The 18354-nt window shown below is 34.1% G+C and overlaps 1 protein-coding gene across 1 annotated transcript in view; it reads left to right on the top strand.

Moving 5' to 3' along the window:
- Nucleotides 1–442: 442 nt before the first annotated feature.
- LOC143244402 (uncharacterized) overlaps nucleotides 443–18354 on the top strand; it is a 61473-nt gene continuing 43561 nt past the window's right edge. The window contains exon 1 of the mRNA XM_076488997.1: nucleotides 443–812. The gene's annotated coding sequence lies outside the window, so the exon portion shown is untranslated. The remainder of the gene's footprint in view (nucleotides 813–18354) is intronic.

An 18354-nucleotide genomic window follows, 5' to 3' on the forward strand; every position in this document is an offset into this window, starting at 1 on the left:
TTCTTCCCTTCTCAGCTCAGTTCCTGGTCTTGAGGAACTTTAAATCAAAAATTCATTAACAAGTGGTTTTATAATGACCCATCTGTCCAGGAAAGGGTAGACCCACTTCTAAGCTGATACTAATTACAGACAGCAGTTTTAAGATCACGAACAAAAAGATTCTGAGAGGAATAATCTAGGCTGAGAATTAAGGGACTGTGAATAAATTTAAGTTTGTTTCTTTTCACTAAATATTAAACGTGTGTTTCCATTTCTACTATAGTAACTAATTTTGAATAAGATTCTTTAATTTATTTTACGTGATTAAATATATATATATATATTGAAAGGCTAATATTTTGAGTTGATAATCGCTGAAAATGTCTTATATTAGACGTACGTTATTGCTTGTTTTTTTTCTCAACACGTTCTGTTTAATAACTTTCAAATTCCATCTATTGTTACGAAATCACAATTAACCGAAATCCATCTAAGACTTTCCAATTGTTTCAAGTCATCTCATTGGATAAATATCATATAGCTAGATGTGAATCACTACACTGAATGATATAGTGCACTTAAAAAAAATGAAATATAAAAACGTTTCCCCACCTATTTCTTAGTGGATCTTACCGTCTCTAAAGCAACCAATCGCTGATAGTAATGAAGAAAATCGACCAATGACGAAATGACTCCGCCAAGCAATCACTTGTGTGAGATGAGCTTAGAAGCAGAAACAGACAAGCGGCGGCTATGTAATGTTTTACCGTGTACGACAACACCATCGGGTCTTAACGAAACGAAACGAGTCATCTTTTGTCGGATTACCTCTGGTAAGTAGAGAAATGTTTTTGAGCACTGAGTTCATCTTCACAGTTATTGTGGTGGGGTATACAAAATTGTCAAGTTTCGAAAGCTACTTCAAGTGCGTCGAGAAATGCTGGTATTGGCTATCCAATGATTTGCTTTAAAGTACTTTATTTGATATTCGAAACGACGTTTCTTCTTCTAAAACTGGAAGAACATTTGTAAGAACCGAGAGATTTCTATATGCCATTTATATATATCGATCTATTATCATACCTACCTTAAATTTATTTATATGTTATCTATTACGCTCTCCGTCTATATCTGTTTTACTCCTATATGTACTTTGTTGTATCGCAAACTGTTTTCGTTGTTTCATTATTGGCTTAATTTTTTCCTAGTTTATATGGGTGTGACTATAAAAAAATGATAATGTCAAATCCGAGCACATTCTTACTAAGAATAGGGAATTGATGGAAGAATTATTACGTACAACAAGTTAGTATGTTCGGGTAGTAGTGTTGCTTGAGGTAGTGCTACTTGGTTTTAAGAATGTAAAATTGGACAGGTAACTGGAACTATTTTGGTACTTAAATCGAGACCGCTATGTTATAATTTTGATTTTATTGTGAAAGAACTGGAGTCTTGTTAAATACATATATATATATACACTCAACTCCATTATTTCAAAATCACAGTTGAATCTTGCTATAAACAGTCTTCAAGCTCTTAGCATATTGCATGTTTCCACAAATTTAGATTCTTTTAATTCTTAGTCCCAGAGCGATGGTTCCTCTCAACCAATTAATTTCTACACCTGCTGTGAACATATCCATTCCATATTTCTTACAATTCTAAACCTTGAGGTTGTCTCTCAGTTTAAATCTTTCATACCTAAAGCGCCCTCAGGTGTGAGAAAAAGTGATTAGCGATAGTATATTAATACCTCTAATAAATATTGTGAAATTATTAATTAATTAAATGAAATTCGAATATTAGTAGGTCAAAATAGGAGTTTGAAAGGAATTTATGAAATATGTAACAAGTTGGCTAGCGAATTCGAATTTGCTCATTTTCATTTCTTTTTTTTTATATTAAAATTCCATTGTTTTGTAAGGGACTGTTTATTTTAGGTACATCAAAGATATCCAGACACTAAAGAAACTCTCTTATTACTGACGCTTTTCATCCTAGAATTAAATTTTGTTTTGTAAACAGAGCGTGATTAGAAATAAGTCGACGCCATTTCTACACAAAATTTTAAAGTACACAAAATTCCACATGTATTTTTCAACACCAGTTTAAGAAATCGTTTTCAGATGTGTAAGAAGATATCAATTTAGATGTCTTATTTTCGAAGTCCAGTGAAAACAAAATATACACATGCCTTTAGTAAAGTTTATCAATTTTGACACTTTTTTGTTATAGGCCCTTTATTATATTGACAAACTTCAAAACATTGTGTTCAGTCATTGTTATAGGCCCTTTATTATACTGATAATCTTCAAAACATTGTGTTCAGTCATTGTTATAGGCCCTTTATTATACTGACAAACTTCAAAACATTGTGTTCAGTCATTGTTATAGGCCCTTTATTATACTGACAGACTTCAAAACATTGTGTTCAGTCATTGTTATAGGCCCTTTATTATACTGACAAACTTCAAAACATTGTGTTCAGTCATTGTTATAGGCCATTTATTATACTGACAGACTTCAAAACATTGTGTTCAGTCATTGTTATAGGCCCTTTATTATACTGACAAACCACAAAACATTGTGTTCAATCATGAAAGACATACACTAGTAACTATAAATAATACGTTTCTTATAATATTTTCTTCTTGTGACGTACATTTGTCTTCTAAACTGTAGGCCCAGTGGCACAGCAGTATATCTTTGGACTTACAACGCTAAAACCCGAGTTTCGATACCCGTGGTGGGCAGAGCATGATAGCTTTGTGCTTAATTCAAAACAACAAAAACTCTAAACTGTAACCTTAAATCTGGAAACTTAATATTTCTTTAAAGGAAACAAAGCACTTAAGTTTCTAATAATGAGTAACTGCTTCCACCTTCTAGAAATACATGTAGAAACTTAACAGTAATTAAATGTTGTCTTCATATTTCCTCTTCTACGCTCAGTAATATATAATTATACCACGTTAGACAAATAATGAGTGACACTTCGGTTTCAAGGCTTACAACATTTAATGTGCATGACGTCATAGTATCAAGCTTTGTACAGATACATTTGTAAAAACGCTAAATTGTCGGTTGAGCGAGTAGAGAAAAATGCCTATTTACTCAGGTATGGAATGTTACTATACTCTAGATAAGTGTTGTGTTTTATTATATATTATGTTCAGAAAAAAACAACAACAACTAAACAAACAGGTTTACTTGAAGGAAATATAATTATGTTTATTTGTTTTGTTTTTCGAATTTCGTGCAAAGCTACACGAGAGCTATCTGCGCTAGCCATATCTAATTTAGAAATGTAATACTAGGGGGAAGGCAGCTAGTCTTACCAACCGCCATCTTTGGGCTACTCTTTTACCAACGAATAGTGGAATTGATCGTTGCATTGTTATATATTACTCCTCTACGACTGAAAGGGCGAGCATATTCTGTGTGACGGGGATTCAAACCCAGGACCCTTTCTATATATTAAAAAATTCTCTACTTTTAAGGCCCGGCATGGCTAGGTGGTTAAGGCACTCAACTCGTAATCCTACGGTCGAGGATTCGAATCCCCGTCACACCAAATATGTTAGCTCTTTAAGCCGTGCGGACGTTATACAGTGATGATCAAAATCACTATTCGTTGGTAAACGAGTAGCCTACGAGTTAGTGGTGGATGGTGATGACTAGCCGCCTTTCCTCTAGTCTTACACTGCTAAATTAGGGACGGCTAGCGTAGATAGTCTTCGTGTAGCTTTGCGCAAAATTCAAAACAATATATACCTTTAAATAATTGTTCAGTCATTAAGATTTGTTGTATTTCAATTATTCTTTAGAGAATTTTCGAATCTGGTTTGCTGTTGTTTCTTTCACGCGCATACCAGATTATTGTATTATTAACTTTCCTATGAATTATTGTTTCAAACGACATCTTATTAGTATGTTCGATATACATGAAGTTATTCTAATTGTTGACTTCATGTGCTCAGTCAAATATGAATAATAGTTTCTATTAATGATTTAAAAAAGAGACGAAGTTTTGATGCCAGTTTTTTGGCATCAACTCTCTAGGTAAATTACTTACGAAATAAAATGATAAATTTCAAATTAAACATTATAACGGTTTAAATACAGGATGTCCGAAAAGTCTGGAACTATAGATTGTTTGCAGCCTTTCTAAATTTCAGATACGTGACTGATTATGTCGCTGTCAAAGCATGAAAAGGTCGAATTATTCCTGTTATTAATCCAAACTAGTTTCGAATTACAAGGACAGCATGTGGACTATATTCTGCCAAATCCGTTGAAGTGTCTAAGCATACAGATTATGTATAAATTTTTAAAACGTTACGTTGTTTTAAAGGAAACTTACTATTTTGTCATGAAGAGAGCCATTCCAAAATAACAAAAACTTTACTAAGAAAAGTTAATTTTCTTAAAAACAACGTAACTGTTTCTTACCAGTCAATAATAAATATTGTAGACTGTAAGTCTGATTTTCTTTGGCGTTTTACATACTGGAGATCACGATACAGATACTATGTTTTCTACAGTAATGAGATCTCGAACTTGCTACTTTAGGTTTTGGTTTTAGTTTTACAGTCTTCACCAAATAAATCACGAATTGGCCATTCTTATCTTCGGCGTTTTTCTCCATTTTCAATAAGGAGATCACGAGATGGTTACCCCAGGCTTCTGAGTTTTATTCGATGTTCTATAGTGAATAAATCTTAAAATGGCCACTTTAGACTTTCTTTTTTGTTTGATATTCGTTAGTAAAGAGACCGTGACTGGCTATACTATATTTTGTTTTTGATTTTGTTCAGTATTTATCAGTAAGGTGTCTATGACTATGTTTATGGTTTTGTTTGAGATTTTCTTTTACTAAAGGTATTAGGGCACGTGGCGTAGGTTTCATACATTTGTCTGTATTCTTCAGTAATGACATCACGAACTTGCTACCCTAGATTTTTGTTTTATTTTTTCACAAGTGGATTTCCAAGCTTTTGACTATATTTGACATTTTTCAGAAATGAGATCACAAACTAACTACTCTAGATTTTGTGTTTTATTTTTCACAAGAGGATCTCAAAGCTTTTGACTATATTTGACATTTTTCAGTAATGACCTCACAAACTAACTACTATAGATTTTGTGTTTTATTTTTCACAAGAGGATCTCCAAGTTTTTACTATATTTGACATTTTTTTCAGTAATGACCTCACGAACTATCTACTATAGATTTTGTGTTTTATTTTTCTCAAGAGGATCTCCAAGCTTTTGACTATATTTGACATTTTTCAGAAATGAAATCACAAACTAACTACTCTAGATTTTGTGTTTTATTTTTCACAAGAGGATCTCCAAGTTTTTACTATATTTGACATTTTTTTCAGTAATGACCTCACGAACTATCTACTATAGATTTTGTGTTTTATTTTTCTCAAGAGGATCTCCAAGCTTTTGACTATATTTGACATTTTTCAGAAATGAAATCACAAACTAACTACTCTAGATTTTGTGTTTTGTTTTTCACAAGAGGATCTCCAAGTTTTTACTATATTTGACATTTTTTTCAGTAATGACCTCACGAACTAACTACTCTAGATTTTGTGTTTTATTTTTCACAAGAGGATCTCCATGCTTTTGACTATATTTGACATTTTTCAGTAATGACCTCACGAACTAACTGTTATAGATTTTGTGTTTTATTTTTCACAAGAGGATCTCCAAGTTTTTTACTATATTTGAATTTTTTCAGTAATGACCTCACGAACTAACTACTCTAGATTTTGTGTTTTATTTTTCACAAGAGGATCTCCATGCTTTTGACTATATTTGACATTTTTCTGTAATGGCCTCACGAACTAGCTACTCTAGATTTTGTGTTTTATTTTTCACAAGAGGATCTCCAAGCTTGTGACTATATTTGACATTTTCCAGTAATGACCTCACGAACTGGCTACCTTAAATTTGGCTCCTTATTTTTCACAAGTGTATCCCGAGGATTTTGCTTTTATATTGTATACTTCTCTGTGGAAAAACCGAAATGGTTGCTTTAGGTTTCTGCTTGTTTATCCGGGTTCGTCAGTACGGATGTTACGAGTTGGTTGTAGCAAGCTTCAACTTTTCTTCCGTGTACTTTAGCATGGAGATAATGATCTAGTAGGAGCTAATGATTTAGTAGGAGCTAATTATCTAGTAGGAGCTAATTATCTAGTAGGAGCTAATGATCTAGTAGGAGCTAATGAACTAGTTGTCTTAAGGTTTGGTGTTATTGCGTCACTTACTGAGGAGGTTTCGAAGGGTAACACTAGTTACCCTTCGCTACCTTCATTTGTAAGCAAGAAAACCTCAATATGGAATCTCATAGCTAATATTAGCCTTATTGATTTTTATAGTATTTATAGAATTTTGAAGGAAATTGAAAAAAAAATCGTAATGGGTAACATTAGTTATTATTTTTAAATATTTTTATAAAGGTTTTTGTCGTCTAATGACCTTTAAATACTTTGAAATCGACTACTTTGTGCCTTATTCTATCATTTATTTTTCTGACCATTCAGAGCAGTCTATTTTAAGAGTTATTTAATTATATCTAACATGGAACGTTTTACACTAAAGGAAAAAAAAACAAAAGAAAAACCGGTGCTGTGGAAAAAATATTTTGGGAAAACAACATATCGAATAATTTAGCCCCACCTCCAAAAAAGTGGGAAATTATAGAGAGTAAGTAAGTAAAATATCTTTACTGTTATACACTTTCATACAATATGGTATTTAGAAGGTATATAGGATTATTAACTAAATAATCTTGCAAAATCAGTTACACGAAAATTCGAGCATGTTTAGGATTTTGTACAAATAAATACTGTTAACACTTGTGTGGAATACTGAAGTTCCGTATCCGTTATTTTATTGTATATGTTGCAGTATCTTTTATTGGTTTTATTCTGTAAAATTTACAGTTGTTACACGATCAGTTTTACGGTAGACATCGTATATTTTACAGCGTGTTATATCGAGTTCATTGTTAAAGTTAGTTTGCTTTTGAATTTCGCGCAAAGCTACACGAAAGCTATCTGCGCTAACCGTCCCTAATTTAGCAATGTAAGACCAGGGTAAAAGGCAGCTCATCATCACCACCCACCGCCAAACTCTTGTGCTACTTTTTTCTCAACGACTAGTGGGGTTGACCGTCACAAATATAACACCCCCACGGCTGCAAGAGCGAGCACGTTTTGTGTGACGGGGATTCGAACTCGAAACATTAGTTAATGCTCTGTTTCGTTTATGACACTCTGTCCCTTCCACTCCAGTGATACAGCGGTATATTTGCGGACGTACAACACTAGAATTCGGGTTTTGATACCCGTTTTGGGCAGAGCACAGATAGCCCATTGTGCAACTTTGTACTAAACTTTAAACAACAAACAGCAACTTTTATGATACACAGTGTATTATTTTCTTTGTTTACGGTACGATATTCGTTTGATCGTAAAATTTATAGGTGTTACATCGTTACTTTTATGGTAGACATTCTATATTTACAGCGTGTTACATCAGATTCGTTGTAAAATTCAGTTAATGCATCGTCACTATTATTATTTACAGCATATTTTTGAGTTGTGTGTTATATTTTAAAAAAAATCAGAACTAAACAACTGATTAAAGAAAGTTGTTTATTTTTTGTAAACACTTGAGATGAACACCCCCAAGTGTTTAATATCTTATGACCACTTGAAATGAATGAACACTTACTACAATATTCACGAATAATTGCCGCCAGCGTTAAGTGAACGCGAATCATTTGCACATAAAGCGTGCTCGTAAGCCTTTCGCCGCACACTTTCAATACAGAATGAATTCTAAGTCATAAAGAAACATTATTAATATGAGTTTTTGCTTTTAGTTTAATGTATAGGATATACTAAAAATGCTTTTATTTCACAGTTTTGTACGTAAAGGTTATAATGACGGTGAATATATGCTCTTGAAAACAATATCATAAAATAATGTAAAGTATTCCTAAAAAACAGAGTATGATAGTGAAAGAAAAGTGAAGTAATAAATAGGTTGATACGTGTTGAGTGTTACTAAGTTTCCTTCTTTAGGTTTGGTTTGTTTCGAATTTCGCGTAAAGCTACACGAGGGCGAGCATGTTTGGTGTGACAGGGATTCGAACCTGTGACCCTGATGTTACGAGTGGAGTGCCTTATGCACCTGGCCATGCTAGGCCTAGTATTTTAAGTGTGTGTGTGTGGATTTCACGTCGTTTTAGAAACTTCAGACAACAGCATCAAACTTTGTTAAGAGAAGCAATCTGCATTAGTAGTTCTATTCACTTTAAACTGACAATCCATTATATGAACTTATTTATTGAATTGGAAGGCTTTAGACAATCTAAATACGTTAAACGTGCTTGTCAAAACCTTTTAAATAAAACAGTTGATAGCCTAGTTACAGTCAGTTGACCATCTGTTAGGATCACAGAAGCCAACTTACATCACTACTTGTTATATGCCGCATTGCTTCAACGCCTATTTACAATTTTTAAACGCTCACTGCCTTTGTAAAAAAAAATAAAAAAATCATTGAACGTAAATTTATGATATGTGGTAATAACGGGATATTGTCGTTGTCGTGAATTTACGGCAAATATATGTTGGACCGTGAAGAATGCTGTAGTATTGTTTAATGTAACTTCACACAGCACTGTAAATAGTAATCCTCCCAATCTCATGCACGACGCAATATGTTCCTCTTGTGTGTTGTATAACCAGTGTTTTTACTATCAAAGTGACGCTTTGTCATCTTGTAAAAAAATGTTCATGACAGAATGCTTTGCCTCTCACAATTTTTTTGTGTTAAATATAATGATACGTGTATTTCATTAAGTTTGCTCAACTTACACATGAAAAATAATAAAAAACCATCCAGAAGTGGTTGTTCTAAAGAATGAGATATATGGGTGGAATCGAATCCCTTATATCATTATAAGCTTACGGTTGACTCTCCGACAGGCCTAGAAATGATTAACAGAAAAGCTTTGACGTTGAAGTTTTTGTATTTCGATTATTAGTTAAAAAAACAAAATATAGTGATCAAATTTTATTTGTATCATTTAACATTATCTTTGCTGAAATATGTCTTTACTAGTAATTTTTACTTGTAATTTTCAGCAAATAAAAACAACAACAACACCGAAATACTACATTTTCATCAAAGAGCACATGCTATAATTTGTGTACGTTGGAAATTAGTGTTGCAAGAAATAATATTATCCAACTTGAAGCGGCATCTGGTTGGACATTAGTTTCAAAAGGGGCACTGTATAATTGTTGTGTTAGCGCCGGTCCTTCAATACGCCTCATGGACTTAAGGTAGTATCTTTAGTGTCATAGGATTTGATAAAGCGAGATTATAATAATTTCATAGCTTAGATTTAAAGCTGATATTTGCTTTGTGACAACTACAACGAATCTAGTTTTAAAGTTGAGATGAACTGAACCACAATGTATTTATAATTACACAGCAGTGTTCAAATAAAAATATTAGTTAACATTAAGCCTACAATTTCTCGTAAAAGTCACTACATTAAAATAGGTGCTTCTTGTAAAGTAAAATTAATACATAATAATTAAATTAACACGACATCACTTTTTTTTTTTTCAAAATAAACATTTCAAGGACGAACAACACATGTGCTATATAAAGTATTTACTTCAAACTGTGAAGGGATTAATAGTTATGCCATATATTTCTAGTGTCAGGTAAAGATGAATTTCCTACTTATTTTTACAGAGTGAGTGATTGACATTCTGGTTTGTGTATTGTTATTACTATTTCATTCTTATCATTGTAAGCATTGTTGAACACTAATGCGTGTATGCTAAGTTCTCCTAAGAATACAAATGATGTCTCAAAGACATTGTCCTTTTTCATCTTCGATATAACATTTCCTGTTAAATATCTTACTGTTTAGGACCTAGGTTAGTTTCCCTATCATTCATTCATTTTGTAGGTTTCATCAGAAGGGGCCGTACTAGATTTATCGAAACGTTTTTCTATCTTTCTGTTGTTTTTTTTCTACGTTTTCTACATTCCATCTTTTTAAACGCATTTTGTTCATTGCCCTTGATGTGTTATTTATTTATTTGTTATTTCTTGTTTATACTTATGTCTTTAAATCTTCTTTGTATTATCTGATTCGATACCGGGTCTCACGCGTACGAAGTCCTTGTAGACGAAGAAAATCAAAAGACATTAAAAAAAGTAGTTTTGAGTAAATGACACATATGTGCAGTAATGATATTTTTTGTCTAGTAGATGACAATTTCCCGTGCTCATAAAATTCCATTTAACAAGTATTCTCAGCCCCGGGACGATGGTACATAAGATCTTTCTCGAGTGGAAAATTGAGGCAGTTTGTAGACTAGGAGACACAAATGTTGAGATATCGATCCTATGGTTGGCGTACGATCTAATTCTGTAATGCGAAACAAACCTTGTGTACCGCCCATACGTGTGTTTTTTCTTCTTACTTTGTAGACTCTTATATCTAAACTTTCCCTTAAATGATAGCCGAAATATCCTGCATGCAATATTTTAAATACATATCTACGATCTCTTGCTTCAACTAATTTATCAATTCTTTTAAGATTTTCTTAGTTTTTCTCTAGAGTTTTCACGTGTTCGACACTCTTCTTTTACTCTGCTATTCAGAGTGTATTTCCTTCCCCAAAGTTCCATTTTCGATTGTTCCTATTTTCTCTCTTAATAAATATTTAATTAGCATTTTTAAATTTTCTTTAATATTTCTGTTATCATTGTAGTTTTCTAGTTAATCATCTCTGTATATGAGTTTTTTTTTAATATTATGTTTTGTTTGTTTGTTTGTTTTGGAATTTCGCACAAAGCTACTCGAGGGCTATCTGTGCTAGCCGTCCCTAATTTAGCAGTGTAAGACTAGAGGGAAGGCAGCTAGTCATCACCACCCACCGCCAACTCTTGGGCTACTCTTTTACCAACGAATAGTGGGATTGATCGTCACATTATACACCCCCTCGGCTGGGAGGGCGAGCATGTTTAGCGCGACGCGGGCGCGAACCCGCGACCCTCGTATTACGAGTCGCACGCCTTACGCGCTTCGCCATGCTTTAATATTATGAATTTGTTAAATGTTTATTGTACACATTTTCATACGTTACTGCTGCTGCTTTTGAGTTTCAAATAATTCCTTTGACAGTGTTTACTTTTACATTTTAGGTTCATGAAATTGTTAATTTTTTTTATAAATTGTTGTTGCCTCAGGTCAAATCTGCAAAATGGACTATCTACACTCTGTCTACCGCGGTAATTGGGAGCATGATTTTAGCATTGTAAGTCCGGAAACTTATCAACTGACCACCAGGCAACAATTTTTATGTAACAGCCATACTTTATTTATCGATACGTAACACGTATTGGCTTTCGAATCTCAAGCAGTTTTTGGAAGCGAATAAACAGATTTTATAGAACCGTAGGTTAATGTAGGTTTGTCAGTGGGTTAATGGACAAACAAAAAATGTATAACTCTTCAGTTAAAGCGTTATCTGGTGGAGTTTGTTTAGGTTTCTTTGTTTGGCTGCAGTTAAGCACAAAGCTAGACAATGGGCTATATATGATATGCCCGCTACGGGTATTGAAATCCTGTTTCTGGCGCTTTAAGCCTTCATACTTAGCGTTGTGCTACTGTGGAGGACCCCATTTTAATAAAGCATTTTAAGATAAGATGAATTAAAATGCCTAACACATGGATAAGTTGATGGAGGACAAATTAATATTCCTCGTGAGTGTCCATAAATATTTACTGTTAAGCACAAAGTTATATAATGTTGTCTGTGCACTGCTAACCATGGAATATCGAAAAAACCAGTTTCTAGTGTTATACATCCACAAACATGCCACTGTGCCACCGAGACAGGGAGCAAGTGTTCATTAAAGTACAGGTTTCAAATATCGATACCGTGGACACCCACGGTCGAGAGTGTTTCTATAACAACAGTAATTATATAGAAGTGTTAAAATTACTGTTCATAAAATAAGTTATTTTTTTCAATAAATAAAATAAAATTTATCATCGGAGTGACTTGTATCTAGGACATAATCTTAAACCACCCAAACAATTCGCCTTGGTTACCAGAGACTTCAGATGTCAGTTAAATGATTAATGAGTCATAATTTGAAAGGATTCTTGAGCTAATAGAATTGTAGCGCTTAAAATTAGTTCATTACAAACTTGATGTAAAATTATATAAGTTTATGTTTTTCTGTTGTTGTTTATTCATATTTAAATCAAGCTAAGATTGATTTAAGCATGATAGAACAGAAGAATAGGTTTGTTTGTTTGTTTTGAATTTCGCGCAAAGCTACACGAGGGCTATGTGCGCGAGCCATCCCTAATTTAGAAGTGGGAAGGCAGCTAGTCATCACCACCCACCGCCAACTCTTAGGTGTTTAACCAACAAATAGTGGAATTGGTCCTCACAGAAGAACGCCCCCACGGCGAACGTAGTTGGTGTCACAGGGGATTCCAATCGGTTACCCTCAGATTGCAAATTGTGTACCCCAACCACCTGGCTATGTAGAGCTCAAAGGCAAAAGGACTGGTTTCCGATTCTAGAGCTCGTGTTAACCATTTACCCGCTCTAAAGTTCTGAAGAAAGAGTTTGTAGATATCTCATTCTATCTGCGGATAAATATAAAGTCGGTATTTTAAGAATTCAATTTAATATGCTAGGAAAACACTTAGATTCAAAAATAATTATTTGTCACAGCAATACAGAACCCTTTGATCCAAGCGTTTTCGAAAACTGGATCTTTTTTTTCATTAGGATCAAACTGAAAACCCCTTTGTTATTGATGACAATAGGTTGTAGGGTCTTGTATGTTTACTGTGCAAACTTAATTTGTGTATTTAAAAAAAATCAACACGACAATGGCTTCAAGATTTTTGTTTTTCGTTTTCAATTATGGTCGTACCTTAGTTTTGATAAATTTATTACGGACATGGTGAAAGCCTGTGGTTTGTCTGCGGGTACTTCGATCGACACCGGTTACACTGCGATATGTGTACGGACTTACAACGCTAGAAACAATGTTTTGATACCTGTGGTGGACAGAGCAGAGACAGCCCACTGTATAGCTTCGAGATTAGCTTCAAACAACCAACCAAAATTGTTTTTGTCAACGTAACTTTTACATGCCCTTTAGGCGGTAAGTGTATTTCATGAAAGCAGGAGAGAGGCCAATGGGTAGCGTTTTCTGAGTCCGCGTTTGAAAAAGGTGCATACTCAGATCGTTTACAAAGATCCTATAGAAGTGAGTCCACTAGTGGTTTCAGTAAAGTTTCTCCGCTGATTGCTCCTGCCTGTATTGCTCAAAGAATCATATTGAAACGTTGCCCAGTGAATTGAAGGAGACTCGTGAGGGTTGGGTATGTGTATACTGTGAGTGTTTTTGTACTGTTGGTAGAAATGCTGAAATAGGATAAAATTATCTTCTAAAAGAGATAATTTGTTTATCAAGCTATCTAGCACATTGTTTCTTTAATTTTATTAAGTGTTTCACCTTTCCTTATAACACATTCTGACTTCTCCTTCCCAAAGTGCTCAGCTCAGGTTAACCGTGTTATATATATATATATATATCTACACACACAAAACCAAGAAAAAGTTTTATTAATACTTCCCACACATCCAAAGTACTGTCACAACTCCCAGGGAGCGCGCCCTACATGTTGGGATCCACTGATCTACAACGACGTTCCACGTCATACTTGAATGATGCACTAATGAACGACTACAAAGATTCGTACATCTATTTGTACGTGTGCATAAATTCGATAAAATCAACATACTACCTTATTAACGAAGTTCTTTAATACCAACTGATAGTTTAGCAGGTTCTTGTTGGGTTCATTAGAATATTTGATGAAGATGGAAGAAAGGGTGAGAGTATCCTTGATAAGATGTTTATCGTAAATCATAAGAAAATCAATACAAATGTGAAGTGAATTTGAATGATTTCCTATGAACCGCTTCACTATTTTTAAGTGTCCCTGTCAAGTTAGTTAAGATATTCAAGGGCTACTGATACACTGTTATATTGGCGTTGATAATTATATATATATATATATTTCACATTTCTACTTGCTTTTTTGTTTGGAATCTCGCGCAAAGCAACATGAGGGCTATCTGTACTAGGTATTCTTGAGTTAGTAAGTAATGTAAGGCAACGAGGAATTGACACTCGTCATCAGCCATTGCTAAGTTTGTTTGTTTGTGTTTTGAATTTTGCGCAAAGCTACATGAAGGCTATCTGCGTTAGCCATCCCGAATTTAGACTAGAGGGAAGGCAGCTAGTCATCACCACCCACGGTCAACTCTTGGGCTACTCTTTTACTAACGAATAGTGGAATTGACTGTAACATTATAACACCCCCACGGCTGAAAGGGCCAGCATGTTTGATACGAGGGGATTCGAACCCGTGATCCTCAGATTACGAGTCGAACGTCTTAACCCACTTGGCCATGCCGGGCCCGTCGCTAAGTTTTGGGCACTCTAACCACCTAGCCATTTCGGGCCCAGGGTTCTACTGTTATTCTTCAGTGACGTATTACAAACCTTGGATTTCTTCGTGGCCAGAGGTTGAATTTATTTTTTCTTTATTTAATAATGTGGGAGATACTCGATCAAGATGAACACACACTCAATCAATATAGTGGTTGTAATGTTGGTGTTAACCTTTCAGACACTTGTATGTTAAAATATGGTGAACGTAGCTGTTTAGAAACACAACAAACAAATATACAACTTTAACCGCTTTGATTGCCCCTACCCCATAACTTCGATCTTCGTATGGGATTGGCCAGTAATTTTTGTAAGGGAACAGTTTTTTATACCATAGAATACAAGCATATTTGGGGTTAGAGATTCGAACACATGATCCTGTTATTACGAATCGAACTCGTTAATCACCAGCCCACAACTGATAAAGTCAAACTATTAAAACAGATATAAAAGTAATAATACAAATTTAGCTGAAAGTGCCCTCCCTTATATCAATATCACCCAATACCTTTACATCTCCTAATTCTACAGAATCAACATCAACTGATTTGCCATAGCGTTGAATAATTAACTTCTCCTAGGAATAAATAAGTTACACTGTGTTGAAAAGGTCAGGCAACGTACGTTTCATGCCATTAGTATGACGAGCAAAAGTCATTACAATCCGTTACTGGTAAGTCACCCAAGCAAGAAGTCATACCAATTAATATCTCTCCTTCACAGTAGGGAATGTTGCAGTCATACATTAACAGAGTCTGAATACATGCAATTAATACGTGAGATGTTTGTTGATTAGAGCGCATATCTACGTTACTAGCCTAAAACTAGCTGTATGACGAAGGTTGTGTCTGAAATCTATTTCCTGAGTTTACGATTTGACTTTCTAGGTAATGTTCAGTTACGTGGGATAGTTAATCGGTTCTATAAATTATTGTTGTGAAAACGACAACAACATAATACAACAATAAAAAACGTTCGTCTGAAACAAGTAGAAATTTGACTCGGCAGGGCCAGGTGAATAGAGCGCTCGACTCGTAATCTGAGGGTTGCGGGCTCGAATCACCGTCACACCAAAGATTCCCCCCCCCCCCCCCATTTAGTCGTGGGGCGTTATAATATGACGGTCAGTTCCACTATTCGTTGGTAGAAGAGTAGCCCAAGAGTTAGCGGTGGGTGATGATGAGTAGTTGCCTTTCTTCTAGTTTTAAATTATTAAATTAGGGACGGCTAGCGCAGATAATCCTCGTATAGCTTTGTGCGAATTTCAAAACAAACTTAGAACTTGTTAATATTTTTGAAGCAAGTGTATTACGTCACTGATTCTAATAATATTAAATTATTTATTTTTATACACTTTATCAGTTCTTTTTTACATTAGTAACGATAAATTGCAACAGGAAGTCGATGTTAGAGTGCATTGACTGAATCACTTATCGTACGCCTTCCATGGAGCCCCCTTAGTGGCTCAGCGGTAAGTTTGAAGGCTAACATAACACAGTCGGGTTCCAATACCCGTGTTTGGCAGAGCACAGATATTCCATTGTATAGATTTATGCTTACCAACAAACAAACAGTCTTCAGTGAGATTTAGGCTTAGCTACTAATTCTTGACTGCTACTTTTAGCCCTAATGCCTCAAGTGAATAAAAAAAAATATTGGGAACTAATTACTTTATAAATTGATTTTTTTTAATATAAAAAAGAACTATTTAGCACAAATGAGAAATAGGCTATTATAACACTTACATCCTCTTGCAGACGATCTGAGAAAGTCAATTTTAACATTCTTTAAAGCTGAAAACATGTAATTTTCTAATCATTTGCTTTTTCAAATATTATTTTTTTCATTTCGTTCGCTATTAAATGATAAGAGTAATTAGGCCTTGTATGAATTCGTCTTTTACAAAACATTTTGTAAGTTCTCGTCTTATCGCTTCCATACCAGTCTTCCTAATGTTGTTCTTAATGGTCTGTGGGACGATTAACGTGTTATACAACATTAATCGAAAGATCGATGAACTCCATGATAACTACCAAAGAAGAAATGTAGGCTTAGTGCAGTAGTGAGATCTGCATTTCTTCAGCAACATTCCCGTAACTGTTGGACACTCTGGTGGACTTAATTAGTGCAAAAAATTATTTTATATTACATTCCTAAGAGATGTGTTGCAATTTTATAAACACAAAACACTGTTATATTAAAGTATCTCATTATTGTACATCGGGAACAAATTTCAATGAATAATTCAAACACTGCAAAAGTTTGCAGTCAACGAATGAATACCGCATGTTTTTCAGCTAAAAGAAAGCAGCGTTAAACTGGCTAGAGTAAATCTTAATATTCCTCAGCTTTTGATTAATGTGCTTAAGTTGATTTTAATTTCTATGTTCCCTTAAATCTCAAAGGAATGGTAATAACTTTAAATGTTACGACATAAAAAAGCGAGTCTTAAAAGCGCGAAATGACTTGGTTATAATATAAGTTATTTCGGAGAACATAACTAATTTCCACTCATAAATTTAATTGCAAAGATAACAACAACAACAAAAATAAACTCTAGCATTTTGATGAGTGGTTTAATTCGTAGCAAGATTTTCTAGTAATTATTAAGGCCTTTCAAAAGCTTTAAAGAGACATCATTGATGAATAATTCACAATTCACTGATCTTTTCATATTAACGCGTCATCCATTGATAAGGTAAAACAAAATAAAAGTTACAATATTTATTGAAAGATGAGTCACCTGTTTATCATCCAAACATTAGAAAAATAATGAAACTTAGTCCATTTCCTTCTTCTGCAATTTCAAGAACTGTCCTGAGAGAACTCTTTGAAAAAAAAAAAAACTTGAATTATATTTACCGCCATTAAAACTGCTATTTCACTATCTATATATACGATGCGTTGCTTTTTTGTAGCTTTGCACAAATCTGCGTAATGTGCTATCTGTGCTTTGTCCATAACGGGTATTAATACATGCAATGATTGTTAGAAGCTGTGAGGAACTGAGAGGCATGAGATTAAAAACAAACATAACGAAACGTCCATTTTACGTATTTTTATAGCCAGTTTACTGCATATTGTATATTCCATACTATATTGCTATATATCTACTTATATATATATATATATATATATATGTATAAACGTAATTCAGTTTGAATACTGTTAATATTGATTGTGAGGATAAAAACAGCCAGTAAGACCACAGAATTTAAGTATACTAGCATTAAAGCTTAGGTGACTGACAAGATATTTGAAAAATTATCTTTAACATCAAAGACACATAAAATCTTTAATATATTTTTACTTTTTTAAAGCTAACGTTTCGATTTTACCTCATAATTTAATGGAGTCAAATTGCAAATTTTTGTTTTCTACAACGAACGTTCTATTAGAAATAAGACTATTAATCTAAACATTTCTGAAATTGTTGTCCTTCCTGTAGGTCGGGGAAAAACCGTGGGCATTATAACGGTGAAATCCGGAGTTTGATTCCTGCGATAAGCAATACACAGTTGACTCCCTTCGTGCAGCTTTGTGTTTAACAACAAAATATGTTTATTGAAATATCGAGTAAACTAGACGAGGTTTTGGTATTGTTGTATTGTACCATATTTTCTACGGTTTGGTTTGTTTTTTAATTTCGTGCAAAGCTACATGAGGGTTATCTGCGATAGTTTCCCAATTTACCAGTGTGAGACTACAGGAAAGGTAGACAATCACAACTGCCCACCACCAACCTTTGGGCTATTCTTTTACCAACGAATA

Source organism: Tachypleus tridentatus, chromosome 2 (genome assembly GCF_004210375.1).
Source record: "Tachypleus tridentatus isolate NWPU-2018 chromosome 2, ASM421037v1, whole genome shotgun sequence".
NCBI classification, from domain to species: domain Eukaryota; kingdom Metazoa; phylum Arthropoda; class Merostomata; order Xiphosura; family Limulidae; genus Tachypleus; species Tachypleus tridentatus.